Source organism: Molothrus ater, chromosome 13 (assembly GCF_012460135.2).
Source record: "Molothrus ater isolate BHLD 08-10-18 breed brown headed cowbird chromosome 13, BPBGC_Mater_1.1, whole genome shotgun sequence".
Classification (NCBI taxonomy): Eukaryota; Metazoa; Chordata; class Aves; order Passeriformes; family Icteridae; genus Molothrus; species Molothrus ater.
The window spans coordinates 3,775,710-3,790,782 of NC_050490.2; the positions used below are offsets into that span (position 1 = coordinate 3,775,710).

At 53.3% G+C, this 15,073-nt stretch overlaps 1 protein-coding gene across 4 annotated transcripts in view; it reads left to right on the plus strand.

Annotated features, from left to right (window-relative positions):
• LINGO1 (leucine rich repeat and Ig domain containing 1) overlaps nucleotides 1–15,073 on the plus strand; it is a 159,149-nt gene that overhangs the window by 26,414 nt on the left and 117,662 nt on the right. For 2 of the 4 annotated variants that reach the window (XM_054516211.1, XM_036389361.2), the window contains exon 1: nucleotides 703–827. The exons of the other annotated variants lie outside the window; for them this stretch is intronic. The gene's annotated coding sequence lies outside the window, so the exon portion shown is untranslated. Of the gene's footprint in view, nucleotides 1–702; nucleotides 828–15,073 lie in introns of those variants that run through there. 4 annotated transcript variants of the gene reach the window in all.

Sequence of the window (15,073 nt, forward strand, 5' to 3'; positions counted from 1 at the left end):
TTACGCTCCCTTGGACCGTGCTACCGCACACATGCTCAGCTGTCAGGCAGGGCTGCTGAGCTGGGTGTCCTAAATGTTCTTATAGTGCACCCTATGACACTGCTCCCATGGTAATGAGGGTGGCTGTGTTCCCTTGCCATTGCATCCTTCAAGAGCAAATAAATTGGTTTTTTTCATGTATTCTCCCTGTGCCAGCAGTGGTGCTCCATCCTCGCTGTGACGTGGGGGGATGGAGGTAATGCTGGCTCAAGGGCATCATTCCCAGTGCTGTCCATCATAGAATCATGGAGTGCTTTGTGTTGGAAGAGACCTTAAAGATCTCATTTCACCTCCCTAGTGTGTGCAAGGACACCTTCCACTAGACCTTGCACCCTGCTCCTTGTCCACTGCTACATGGAAGGTTTGCCTGGTACCTGAGCAGAGAATTTCCCCCCTGCCCCATGGGATTGCTCCCGGGGCTTTGCTCCTGGGCTGCGTGTGTAAACTTGCTTATCTTTGGAAAGGCACGGCGGCGCTGACAAGCGGTGCAGGAGATGGGGGCAGTAGGTGGATCGTTTTTAGCAGCGTGCACGCACGGAGCAGACAGCTTGGGCATGTTCCAAAACACTTCCCACGCCCCCAGGCTGAATTTTAAGAAGCTGGGGCATCTGCACGTTCAAAACGCTACGGGGTGGAAGGGAAAAAAGGAAAAAAATCCCCAAGGCAGGCAGAGCAGCCAGCGCGTGGAAGGGGCAGGCAGCACCCAAAGGCTGATGTCTTGCTGCGGAAGGGAGTTTGTTGCAAAGGCTGAGCAGCTCCAAGCCGCTCTCCGGAGGGGCAGAGCACAGGTGAGCGTGGAGCAGCGGGCGCTGGCTTGCAAGCTGGTCTCGCTCTTGGTTGAGTGGGGGGAATGGGAAGAGGAGCTTGAATTACCCAGGAACAGCGCCCGGGTGAGTGCCTGTTCATCCTGTCCAGTTGGGGTGGTGCAGCTTTTGAGGAGCCCCACACATTTGGGGGCCCCAGAGTCTTGCAGTAAAAGGGGGGTTAGTGGGGGAGGTAGTCCTGTCTTCCTTATGGTGATGGGAATGAGTCCTGTGCTCAATCCACTTTTGGTGTTTCAAGGGACTGCCTGGGATCCTGCCCATTAATAGCAGGAGATGCCCCACTGATTTCTTTCTGTGGGGAAGCCATGGTATGCAGGACCAGCCTCATCCCCTTCTGCATCTCCTGGGGAAGCTGAAACAAGCAGGCAGTGGGCAGGGATTGATGTTGGGAACACACAAGCTCCGGGCTTGCACTGGCTAGCTGAGGACTATTTCTGCCCTACCAAAGGCTCCCTGGGGCAGGGTGGGATATCCAGCCCAAGCAGGGAACTCTGAGGGATGGGGAACAACCTGTGTGTACAGTCCAGCAGAGTCTTGGATCCCCTGGAGTGATGATCTGGAGTTCCTTTCTGAGTGCTGGTATAGCTTTGGATAAAGTAGCTTCAGCTGTGATGGTTGGGAGCTTTCGGGCTGGTTCTCAGCTTACATGGTGAGAACAGCCCCAGTTCTTGCTGTTGCTGCTCCCTTGGGATCCAAGGTCCCTGCTTCTGGTGGTGTGGGGCCTCGGATGTCTTGCACTGAAGCATCATGAAGGGATGGGTGTAAATCTGGAGAGCCCAAGGTGCCGTCCGTGTTCCTCAGATCAGGATCCGGTGTGCGCTCTGTGATCCAAGGGTGGGGAACAAGCCCATCTACACGTTCCATTGAGCTCCTGTTGGTGCTGCTGGCGAGGAGGATGATGGTGTGGCATCCTGGCAGCCTGAAGCCATCCTGGTAGGGTGGCTGGGCTCTGACTGCTCCCTCCCATCTCGCTGGGCCAGGCACTGGGGGATGCTCCTCCCGACGCATCACGTGCACGAGGGGCATCTTCCCAGTGCTGCCCGTGGCTGCCTCCTGTGCCTCCCCTGCCTCCTGTGCCTCCCCTGCCTCCTGTGCCTCTCCTGCCTCCCGTGCCACTCCTGCCTCCTGTGCCACTCCTGCCTCCTGTGCTGCTCCTGCCTCCTGTGCCCTCCCGTGCCACTCCTGCCTCCTGTGCCACTCCTGCCTCCTGTGCTGCTCCTGCCTCCTGTGCCCTCCCGTGCCACTCCTGCCTCCTGTGCCCTCCTGTGCCACTCCTGCCTCCTGTGCCTTTCCTGCCTCCCGTGCCACTCCTGCCTCCCGTGCCACTCCTGCCTCCCGTGCCACTCCTGCCTCCCATGCCTTTTCTGCCTCCCGTGCCTCTTCTGCCTCCTGGCGCTCAACTCTGGCAGTGTGCAGCTCTGCCCTTCTCCTGGCAAAGCCAATGGCTTATTGAAATGGGACTTTTGCCTGGTGAGGAGACAGGGAAACTAGTGAGGAGAGAAGTCCTGGGGGGAGATTTAAATGCCTCCAAGATCAGAGCTTTTTTCCTTTCGTTTTGGGAAGAGAAGACTTCTTGGGAAGCCTCCACTTCCTAGGTATCCCTCCAGAAGAGGCTAAAACAGATTCTAAGTTATGCACTTTGTAAGTCTCTTGGTACCAGTGCTCTCCATGGTGTCCTCACATGCCTGGTAGCCTCATGGCAAGAGCATCTTCTTGGCAATAGGTGTTCCTGGGGTCCTTCTGTCCCTTGTCCCTCGGGTGGGCAGGAGTACCTTAGCACTCTGGCACCCAGGGGAGGAGTACAAGGCCATCCTGGTGCTAAACACAAGATGAGGTTCTATGCCCTCCAGGGTGAGGAGGAGGAGGAGGAGGAAGGCAGAGAGGGATGGGGATGGACCTGGTGTGCCCCAGGGGACTGGCTTGTTTCTGCTAATTAGCAGTGTAACCAGCCGTGGCACAGCCCAGGGCTCCTGGCAGATAATTACCTTGCTGGGTGCTGGGAAGGGAGCAGAAAGACTTGCTGTCCATGGGGACTTGAAAACCTCCCCATTCTTGAACAGATTTGGGAAAGGCAGCTCAAAAAGAATAATATGGATATATATTTTAACAGAGCAATTTCTGCCAGGCAGGCAGGCCAATTTGTTACTGAGGTGACACATTTGGTTTTAGCTATAAGAATCAAGATTTTTCGGCTTTTCTCCTTTTTCAGTCCCTAGGGCAGGGGTTGGCTAAGTCATAGAGAAGCTGGGGGTCTGCATGGGAACAGGCTTGGGGTTCTGGCTTCCTCCTGACCAAGCATTTATGGGTGTTTCATAGAGCAGGGGGAGAAAAATAAATCTGGGAGTGCCCCCAGTCTGCTCACTGCAGCTTGGTGAGGTTTCCATTGGGCCAGGGTATCCTGCCATCTGTGTGCTGTGTGTGGCTGTGCAGATCCTGTGCTGTGTGTGACTGTGCAGATCGTGTGCCCTCCCTGTGCTGTGTGTGGCTGTGCAGATCGTGTGCTGTGTGTGGCTGTGCCCTCCCTGTGCTGTGTGTGGCTGTGCAGATCCTGTGCTGTGTGTGGCTGTGCAGACACTGCCCCAGGGCTGCCGGGGGTCCTGCCCCAGGGCTGGTTGCTCTGCCAGACTGGGGATGGCTCCCTGGAGCTGCCCAGGGGTCCCTGCTGGTGCTGCCAGGGCTGTGCAAGGCAGGGCTGTCCCTCGAGTGCTCCTTGTGCCTGATGGGTGGGATTGCTGCTGGCCAAGGAGCATCTGTGCTCTCCTCACACCTCTTGTTGGGGCCAGGGACCTCATTAGCTGCTTCCATCTCCTCTCTCCTCTGTTTATCTCCAGGTTTTCAAACGTTTGTCTGATTTTTTTTTATTATTATGTCTTTTTTTTTCCTGGCTTGAAGGGAGAAATGATTGTGTGAGTCATGATAGGGCCTGACAGCTCCCTGTGTGCCCTGCCAGGCTCTACTGAAATTGGGGCTGGGAGGCAGGGCTGCACTGACTGCTGCCCATCCAGGTCCTGTTGCAGAGGGACACGGGATGGGGAGTGGGGAACAGGCATCACAGCCTTTCCCCCTCATCACCCATTAACCCTTTGGTCTGTGGTGCTTGGCAGAGGGTCTGGCAAAGCTCAGGCCTCCAAGGAGGGATTGCAGGCAGATTTGTGATTCTCCTTGGGAGAACAGAGGGAATGTCATGACACTGGGTGGCAGGAGAGCAGCAGGGTGGGAACAGCTTGAGCTGAAAGCCCAGTGTAGCGAGCCCTGCTTCTGTCCACTGTCTGTAGGAGATTTGGGGCCATGCTGAGCTAGAGGAAAGCTCTTGGCCACATGCATGTGCCTTGTCCAGGAACAGGCTGAGATGACAGGCTTTTCTGGTCAATGTATTTGTCCCCATTCCAGAGCACCCAGGATGTCTGCTTCCATGCAGAGTGGGGTCCCAGGCTGGTGCTTCCATGCAGAGTGGGGTCCCAGGCTGGTGCTCCCCATGGCATCTCCCTGCTGAAGGAGCACAACCACCGTGTAACAAGCACAGAAGGATGCAGGGGATGGCAATCCCACCTCCGCCTCCTCGGTCAGGGCTGGGGGTGCCAAACTGCATCTCTCCATCTGCCAGCCCTGCCTTGTTGGCCACCTCAGTCCCCCTTCCTCCACACCCCATCTCCCTCTGGAGAGCCAGCAGTAACTCTTAGTCAGTGCTGTCTCACGGACCATTACTTTGGAAATCCCAGGGAGAAGGGTGCTTGCCCACGGTCCTTTGTGGCTGGTGCCATCCTCTGCAGCCCATTGCCACCCAGGCACTGCTGACTTGGAGGGCAGGGCCATCCTCACCTCTTCCTCCCTGCTCCAGGATGATCCCAGCATCTTGCCTGTGCTTTTTATAGCCCGTGCTTCCCAGCAGGCTCACCAGCTGACCTGGATACGGCCACACCGCATTTGGGCTGAGCTCCCCTGCTCCCTCTTTGTGCTGGGGTGGGCTGCTGCTTTGTCAGTGCTCATTGGCACCCCAGGTTGCTCTCACAAAGACAGAAGCATCCGTCATCCTGCTCTTGCGTCAAGCCTTTCCAGTCCAGGCTGGGTAACAGGGATTGCTGCGAGCACGCGCCTCCGGATCTCTGCTCCACGGGGATCCCTTCTCTTTAGCAGGTGCTTTTTCTCCCAGATGCTGTTCTGCAGAGAGGAAACAGGGACAAATTAGCATCCCTGGCATTTCTGGCTTTCCCCGCTCCTTGCCTGCCAGCTTCCCCTCCCTTCTCTTTTTAAAGAGATTCAGGTCACGCCTGGAATTAGGGCTCCCTGAACTGCAGTGAAAGAGCATTTAAACTGCTTACCATCGATTAGATGGAGTAGTTGGGGTTTGGTTTGTACCCCACCTCTGTTCTCAGCTTTGGATGGGCATTCACAGCACATTACTCCTTCTTTCAAGGCCTTTGCCATCATGGGCTGCTCTTCCCTGCACAGTGGGTCTGGGGCCCCTGGGGGCTGCTCCCTACTTTGCACCCCGCCAGCAGCCAGCTGCTCTCGACACAGAGACCTTGCAGGAAAGCATTTTATTTAGCCGGCTTCGTTTATCGCAGCGCTCCGGCTGGGATTAGACACAGATAAGACGATCGATAAATCCTCCTCTTGGCTGAGATGTGCCGTGAATTTTTTGGGTAAGGGTAGAGAAAGGAGGGCACCAATTCAAAGGCAGCAGGACTGGCTGGAGGTGAGGGAGGAGACAGCTAAGGCTTCGAGGTGGTGGCACAGAGGCGACCCTGCTGTGATGCCACTGGCAGTTTTGAAGAAGCCGTGTGTACGTGGTAGAGAGAAAAGAAACCCCGCGCTGCTGCTGCGGCTGGTGTGACTGTACCGCCAGGGAAAGTAGGTCAGGCTGTGCTGCAGAGCCCGGCTCGAGCCCCCAGCACAGCAGGACACCCACCCCTCCCCAGATCCCCTCAGCTCTGCTCACAGCCAGCCACAGCCAGCCCTGCCCCAAAGGCAGCTGCTCTGGGGCTGGGCTGGCATCAGCCCCTCACCCCGGTGTCTGGGCGGCTCTTTGGTCCTGCTCTGGTGGCTCTGGGTGAGGGTGGGCAGTGTGGGAGCCGTGCAGGAGGAGAGGCAGAGATAGAGGGAGGGGAGAGGAGACAGTGCTGCCTCTCCCCTGCCTGCATCCCTCAGCTGCTCTCCTGCATCCAGTGAGGATCTGTCTGCAGGAGCGATGTAGGGTGCAACCCCAGCATCAGAAAGGAGCAGCTGTTTCTCCATCTCCCCAGAATTTTGAGGTCTCCCACTAGCTGGGGGTGGGAAAAGCTCAGGGACATCACCCTCCCTCCCCCCGCCCCTTTCTGGGACTATTTTCTGCATTGTCAGGGAGATTTGGGGAGGAAGAAAAAATGGTTAAAGGCAGAGGCTAACACCTCAGTCTGCAGGGATTTTGGGTGTCTCATATGGATTTCAAAGCCTCCTCAGAGGGGAAGGGGGAGCAGGACAGGACAAATGATGGGATTCCTGCGGATAGGACTCAGGCAGGACTGGAGGACGTCCTAACTTGGCTCAGGAGGATGGCTTGTTCCATCATCACTCTCAGGAAGGTTTCTTGGCTGCTGGGGAGAGGGGAAAATTAAGATGTGTTTTCACAGGACAGAGGTGTTCCAAGTGCAAATCCAGAGTGTGTGCTGTAGCTGTAGGAACCCGTTGGGAGATGAAAGGAAACTCTGGAATTGCCTTTGCCACTGGACATGGCTGGGCTGTCACTCCTGGACATTTTGTGGGGAGGGATGCTGTGGGGCTGGATCACAGCCACAGGAGCATGGCCTGTGACTGCCAGGCTCAGGGAGGTGACAGCCACACACTAACGTGGCTCTGGTGACACCAGTGCCATGACCCAGAGGTGGGCAGGGACACTGTGTCCTGCAGCAAGGACCTGACTGATGTGAGAGGGCTGGTGGTGAAGATGCAATGAGCTGAGCAAGGAATAAATTGAGTGTGTACATCACAGGCAGGTCTGGGCTTTATTGATTTTCAATGAAAGGCTGTGTCATGAATTTTTCTTTCCCACTGTATTTGCTGGAAAGTTGCATCTGGTCTCCAAGCATTAACCACTAACTAGAGAGCTCATTTTTCGCCCCCCAGGAGCTGCCCCAGGGGGAGGCAGGCTTGCACATGGTCTGTTTAAGTGTGTGATGGATGCAGCAGCTTTACTAATCCAGCATCAGAAGAGAAGGCCAGTATTAGCAGTGGAAAACGTTCTGTCCAGCAGTTCAAGTGACTCATTGCCAAGGGGATGCATGTGTGATGTGTCTTGTTTGATGGGCTGCGCCAGGATCCATCAGGAATGGTGTCCTGCTGTCCCCAAGAGGGACAGGGCATCATCTGGGTGTTGTCACTGCTTTTGCTGGTTTGCCTTTCCTCTCAATGACAGGAGGACTCTCAAAGAGAGGGAACATATTCCCTATGGTAAAACCCTTTTGGAAGCTCCTGTTGCATCCTGCTTTTAAACTGGTGTTCAGAATTTGGAGCATCTCTTTAATCTTGAAGTCATTGTTTTTAAACATTAAAGAACATTTGGGAATGAGTGTAGCACAAAATGTTTTAGGAGACATTTCTCCCTATCTTCAGAAACTCTTACAGATCTTCTTTGCTTCCTTATGAATGTGTTGAGGACTTAGGGGAAAACGTTGAAACCAGTTGAGGGATTTAAAAGCAGATAACCAATGGAGAAAGTTGGAGAGGTTTAGGATGAGTTTGTCTGGAAAAGAGGTAATAGGGAGGAGGTGTTTGGCTAGAAAAGAGGTGATAGAGAGATGTTTTACCAGGTTTTGAGTAGCACTGTGCAGTGAGATGTGCAGCGACAGCAGCTTGTGTCCTCACAGGGAGAGGCTGGCAAGACTTGCAGGGTTGGGAACTTGGTTGGAAATACCCTGGAAGGGTTAATTCTGGTGCCTGGATATAACTGGATGCACTGAAGCTGAAGTGGAGCAGTATGCAAATCTATCCACTTTCATAAACTGCTTAATTAGGCGAATGTTAATGAGACGTTAATTACTGTTGTGCCGGCGAATCCCACGGAACGGAGATTATGTTTCTCTTCAAACATCCAGTCTTAATTATAACTTGTGCTTAATTCCACTGTCTTGCTTGGGACGGAGCTGGGTAGGGAGGATGAGTGCCAGCTCCCATGGCTGCCCGCCTGCAGAGCATCTCCCATCCCTGCCCATGCCATGGTGCTGGCTCTGGGACACTGGGGATGGAGCTGTGGGGGCAGCAGGGGCTGCTTGAGGACAGTGGCTGTGAATGCTTTGCTTGCAGCCATCTCCTTGTGCTCAGGTCCAGCCCAGCAGCAAACCCTCCAGTTGTGAGCAGGCCAGGGTGGGAAGTCTCATGTCATGTGTAAGAGCAACCATGCTTTTCCTTTGTGGGCTTGAGAAGCCTTTGTGAAGTCCCTGTTGGTGCCCTGTGCACCCCAGGGATATCACATTGCTCTGCTCTGGAGGTGCCTGCCCTAACTGGTCAGACTGGGGTAGGAAACTTGAGCATGTGCCTTGTCTTTCCTTCCTCACTTCCTCTGTTTCTACCTGCCTTGATCTTCCCAGTAGGACTGTAAATGCATTCTGTTGTCCATGATTTCTAGTTCCTGTATGGGTTATTGTGGCAAATTGCCAGAGGTCTTGCTTCCAGAGTGCCTGGCACACATGAATATTTTTAAAGTATGGCTTCCACTTGGAGATCAGCAAGAGATCACAGCAGAGATGAGCAGAGAAATGGCATCCCATTTTCAATTTGAACTCCTATTATTATTATTATTATTATTATTATTATTATTATTATTATTATTATTATTTTACATGGCTTTCATTAAAGTTCAGGATAATATAATGCCTTCAAATGAGGTATAGTGAGCCATGGAATCTGCATCCTCAGGGGCTTTTGGCTGGTTTTCCTCTGTGCTTTGCTGGTTCGCTGGAACCTCTGAGCAGGCTTGTCTGGCTCGTTGCTCATTGCTGCCAGCTGGGTAGCAGAGAGGACAGCACCTTAAGGCTGAAACACGAGATTTGGGCTCCATCAGAGCTTTGGGTACCCCTGAGGAAGATTTCTTCCAGTGGCCAGGCTCTTGTCCCCAGGGAGGTGTTTGCCTTGCCACTGCTGGTGGTGGGAGAGCCCATGGGCTGCCTCTCTGCTCCTCCTGGCATGAGCTTCACAGGATTTTAATCACACATACAGTGGCATCTGCATGCTCAGGGCTTGTCACCAGAAACCTGCAGCTGAGAGCAGTGACAGTCCTCATGCCAGGCCCTCTCTGATGGCCGGCGGTGTCTGGGGAAGCTGCCCCGGGGCCGGAGTCACTTTGGATTTCCTCTGCAGAAAGCGTGTTGTCCCCGGAGCGGTGATTCTCCGCACTGGGTGTTTTCAATTACAAAGGGTGTCAGTTTAGGTTTCGTTTCCTGTGTTTTCTTCTTTCCTTCCCTCTGTTCTGACTCTGCTGTTTGATTTCCAGACAGGTTTGATATTTCCTCTCCCAGCAAGCCCGCAAGCCCTGGGGACTTTGGTGGGCGGCTCCTTTGATCGCAGGACACGTCCCAGTGAGAGGGATGGGCTGCGCTGGGCTGGAGGACCAGGAGCCGACAGGATAGGGGCAGCACCCATGGCAGCACCCATGGGGGTGGCACCACCAGGGCTCAGGGCAGCTCTGCGTGCCTCCTCCAGAATCATCGGAACATGAAGTTTTTAATCTCCTAAAAAGATTTTCTACCAGAAGAAATGTGTCCAGCAGCCAGGGAGTTTTGCCTTTTTTTTTCTTCTCTGCATTCTGCATCTCTCAGTGTTGAAACCTTTGTTAATTAATTAAGAATTAATTAATAGCAATTTCTTTAATTTTTGAAAATGGCAGGATCTAGCCACGTATCCACTTGCAGAGCTGCCTGCTGCTCCCTCCTCCCCTCTTGCAAATCTCCAACAAACAGAGCCCAGCACAATCAACAGCTGCGTGGGAGGCAGAGCCAGCACTCTGCCTATGATTCCAACCAAATACAGCGTGTTTGGGAAACATGGGGACACCAAAGCCAGCTCAAGGGGACTGAGAGAGGTCACTGCCTGTGTTGAGCCCCACTGCTAAGATGCCTCCGTGTGTTGGTGGTTCCTGTGCTGCTTTTCAGAGCCCAGAAAATACCACAAGCAGGACCAGGTGCTCCAGTGCAGCCCCCCAGGGTGCCAGTACCTGGGGTGGGTGCCCAAGGGGACATCGCAGGCAGAGAAGCAGGCAGGAGAGGAGAAGCTTTCACTCTGTGTTCTGCCTGCAGCTGCTTGTCACTTCCAATTGCTGAGCCCAGCACCTGCTGGCTTTAAAATAAAATAAAAGAAGGACAGAGGAAAAAAGGAGGATTTGGCTAAACATCTAAATTAGCCTTATTGTGCTGGGAGCTGAACTGGGTGTGGGGTAAATCCATTCCCACAGCACAGTGTGTCTGTACTGTGTAAGATGTTGAGGGATAAATGACTGCTTTTCATACATTATCATGGCCTGACAGCCATGAGGCTGACAGAGGCAGTGCAAAGGTGATAAATGAGAAAGTTTGAGTAAACAAAGTCAAGATGTCTCTCATTAGTGGGAAAGGAATTCCCTTTACCACAAGTCCTTGGGCTTGTGCAGTTGGGATTGCTCCTGCCCTCTGTTTTGCTTTTTTAAAAATGCCTGATAATTTGTTTCTTATTTACCTTTGCTTGCCAGGTTGATGCTGTGATACATGGGTTGTGTGCTGGGTGTGGGACTCTCTTGCAGTGCTGGGTGAGTGCTTGGGGATGCTGGTGGGGGATAGAGATGCTCCTGGGGACGTCAAGGCAAGGAGATGTGCAAAAGGGACTGCTCAGGGCTGTGGGAGGAAATCCCTGCTCCTCCAGGCAAGGGAGGGGAAGAAGTGTCTCCCTGGCAATCAGCCAGAACCAAGAAAGCAGGTCTTCAGCAGGAACCTGCAATATTAAATAGTCTTTTAATGAAAAATACATCTGCTGTTGAGCTGCCTCGCAGCCTGAGATGTGAGCGTGCTTTTTGGTTCCACAATAGCTGCTGCACGACCTTTTATTTTACAATATTTGAAACAAAACTGGAATCTATTTTTAATCCTTTCCCTTTTCCCCTTTCAGTCTTCTCTTGTCACTCAGCCATCACACTAATCCTGCAAAAGCTCAGTCAGGGTTTGGGAGAGGCCAAGGGCCAGGTTGCATGCCCAGCTTAGAGCAGGAAGTCAACCCATCCCTGCATGGTCCCTCTGCCCAGTGACCCTGGCTCAGGCTGTCCTACTCAGGGCTGCTTTGCAAAGACAGAGCTTTGCCTGCTGCCCTTTAATAGCTCTACCTTTTCAAGGAGGGGGAGATTTTGTTTTTACTGCTGGATGTGGGGCAGACCAGGCAGGATCTCCTCAGCCTGGATTTCAGATTGTCTTATGGCAATCCTGCCCAGAGGCAGAGGTAAAGGCTGGGTCACAACAGTTTGCACTTTGCTAATGCTCTTCATGGTGAGATTTCTTAGCAATTCCCAGAGAAACCAGCCTTTGCAAAGCCCATCCTGCTAGTGAGGAGCAGAAGGAGCTGGGGAGGTGAACTGAGGTCCTGTGCAGGGTATACCTGCTGATGGCACATTTTGACATCCTTAGCAGTGGTTGTGTGTTTCAGCAGTGTCTGGCCCTGCCAGTGCCATAGGCAGCTCCCAGAGCTGCCTTGCCTTTCCTCCACCCACTGCCTGCAGCCACAGAGGCCCCATTTATCTAGAGCAATGACTAACTATAGAAAAATAACAGTAAAGAAAAGGTATGTGAGAAACATCTGTGAAATAATAACAAGATCCTGGGGATGGAGCTGCTTTCATCTGGGAGCTCTTTGAGAACTGCGGGTTGTTCCTGTCCCTTGTTAGAGAGGGAGCCGGGCAGCGATGCCCGCTCAGATCTTTCTTTCCTTTCAAGATCTCCCATGGTATCCCACAGGCTGTTGAGCCTGGGCCTTGCCAGCACATCCCTCCTGCTGCCCGCTGCTGAACTGGTTTTTAATCCTTCTAATCAGCCCCACATCCAAGGCCAGTGGCAGTGGCAGAGCTGGGTTCATCCGAGGCCGTCGTGCCCTCTTACATCTCGAGTGAAGAACCTGGCAGGGCTGGGAGCTGTGGAGTATGGAAACCCCATGTCTGGCCTAGCTTTGTAAGGCTGAGCTGCCAGCTTTGCAGCCAGTCTCCTCCCAGCCAGGGTAGATGCTGCTTTATGCTTGTGCCAGGTTTGCTCCAGACCCTTGGGGAACACCCAAGCAGTGCAAGTACTGGCAGGCACTAGCTGGCTGGCTGGAAAATGTCTATCAAAACTTCATTTCCTGAGAAAAAATCTGGTTTGGTCAAGCTAAAACACTTGTGGGATTCTGTGTTGAAACCTGTGGAGGCTTTTGATGCTCCCACATTGGTGCAGAGGAGTGTGGACTCTCAGGGCTGGACTAGAGAGAGCTGCCCCATGAACAGCCCTGTGAGCAGCCCCAGAGCAGAGTAAACTATAAAGGGACCCCCCTGGCAGGTGCTGGGGAGCAGGAAGAAGGATGGGGGGCTCAGGATTACACATGGAAAGCCCAGTGCTGGCCATGCTTGGGCAGAGCTGCTGTTTCCATGTGAAACTTATATCACTCTGCCCTTCTCCAGTGCCTGCCTGGCTGTTAATGTGTGGTTATTTGCACATGGCTTGTGAGGGCTTTCAGTGTGGTCCCTGGTTGGACTTTTCCTATAATAAAATAATTTGCTGCTCTGGAAGGAGGTGTTTCTGTGAGTGAGGATTAAGGTGTATTTCAGTGTTTGCTTCTTGGTCTGTGGCATGCAGGGATGTGTGGGTAAAATGTGCTGTGTCTGATTTTGAGGCTCAGTAGTTGAAATGCCTCATGTTGAGCTCAGGAGAGGAGGGATTTCTGCAGATTGCTGAAGGTAAAAGGTGGGGCTGTGCAGGAGGAACTGTGTTACATCCACAAGATGAGCTGGAGGTCTTGTGGGCTTGTCACCTTGGAAGTGAAAAGAGTGGTGACCTTCTGAGCCTCCAAGAGCATGTTTGGACAGCAGTGAAATATCCATCATGTGATTTCAGGTGTGGATACACACATTTACACTGAGAGTGTACACTGCTCTCTGTGTACACGAGAGCAGGACATGGCCCAGGGCCTCCAGTGGGGATGCAGGAGGCCAGAAGCAGAGTTCTCTAAGGCTAATGAAGATGCCTTAGCAGATGATTAGCTTTGCAAGCAGCATTCCTGTGCACTGGAAACAGGGATTATGGAGTTCACACTAAGCCCTTGGAGACCTGGAGCAGGAGTGATCTGTGTGTCACAGTGCTGTTATTGGAAAGGGTGGCTTCACTGCCTATCATCTGGCTTTGCTGACTTAGCTCTGTGGACCATTGCCAAACACAAAGCATCTTCTCCTTGGCCGTGGCCAACCCACCTACTTGGAGTGGGTGATGATTTGTTTGTTCTTCAGCTCAGCTGGAAAAAATTAGTGTCCTTGTGGGAGGGTGGGAAGAGAGGGCGTCACAGGGTGGCATCTCCTGAGGAAAGAAGCGGATTGCTGGGCTCAGGAGTTCAGCTGGAGCAATGTTCAGTGTCCCACTGCCATGTCAAGGTGGTCCTGTTGGGCTCCTTTGTTGGGCTGGGGCAGCACTGCCTGTCGGGTTCGGTCAACTCATCCCCTCCAAGGTCCTGAGGGAGCTGCACACAATGGCAGAGCCCCCCATCTTCACTCCTGGGAGTGTGGGAGTGCTCTTGCCTGGCCTGAAGCCCCCTAGAGCAGCGAGGCTCTCCTCAGTGTGCTGCCACTTCCCCAGCGCTCAGCCCAACCCGGCTTTCCCAGTGCTGGTGTGTGTGGCACAGAATGAGGCGTAGTTCCCTTCTTGGCTTCTGACGCTGTCAAGGCGAGAAGTGCTTGTCATGCTCCTGATTGGGATGGGAAGCATCCTCAGGACTTGGCAATGCATCCCTGCAGAGCTGTGCTGCTCATGGCAAAGCTCCCAGGGCTCCAACAGCAGCCGTGCTGGCAATGCCCGTGGCTGCCAGCCTTCCTGCTGCTGCTGATCCAGCTGCAGATTCCCCTTGGTGCCACCACTAACATCACAGAATCACAGAATCACAGAATCACAGAATCACAGAATGATGAGGTTGGAAGAGACCACTAAGATCGAGTGCAACCTATGCCCTAACACCTCAACTAGACTCTAGCACCAAGTGCCATGTCCAGTCTTTTTTTAAACACATCCTCTCTGGTGATTCTACCACCTCCTTGGGAAGAGCATTCCAGTACTTTATTATTCTTTCTGTGAAAAATTTTTTCCTAAACATAAATCACCGAATCCCTTCTGTGGCAGACACAGACATGCAGTGGTTTAGGGACATGCAGGTTTTAGGAGCTTTTTAAAGAAAAAATCTGGAAAGCATGCCTTTGGCCCCAGAGCTGCTGCCCAGAGAACAGGAGCAGGAAGGAGGGGGAAGGTGCTGTGCAGGGAGAGAAGAGATATCAAATGGAGATGTGGGGTGTGGGAGGGAAAGACTGCCCTGGCTACCTCCCCTGCCAGTGAGCATCCCTCCCCCTGTGCTGGCAGCCCCACCACTGCCAAGGCTGAGAGGAGATTTGCATTAGAGGTGCAGTGCTGCTGCCCTGCTCTCCTGGCAGGAAAGCTGTGGAGCAACTGGAATTCTGATTCCCTGGGAACCTGTAAGAGCAGCATCACTCCGGGTCAAGGACTAAATCCATTACAGAGAAGCATTTGGGGGAAAGCCCTGGATGTGATGCACATGGATGCTGATGCATTAAAACCATTTCCCGTGGAGATCTTCCACAAGGCAGGCAGGGAGAGGGGTCGGGCACAAACCTGTCCCTGGAACTGCTCCAGCACTAATGGCTTGCCCAGCAAGTCAAGGGCATCCTGGTCATCAGCCTGGTGCTGGCTGGAGAAAAAATCCCTCCAGCCCTCAGCCTGCAGCCCCTCTGAGGCCAGAGGTGGCTGAGACCCTTCCCCTCACTGTGCCCCTGGGTCCTGTGGAGCTGAGCTGCTGCTCCACCAGCAGGTTATCAAACCTGAGGAGGTTTTTCCAGCCATTTCTTTTCCAGCCACAAGTGTTGCACAGGTCAGAAAAAATCCATTCAGAGTGATCCTGGTCGGCTCTGAGCACAGATGGTAGCTGGGTCCCTGGAAGGTCGCTTTTCCTTGCTGGGATGGCTGCCTGCACATGAGGTACGG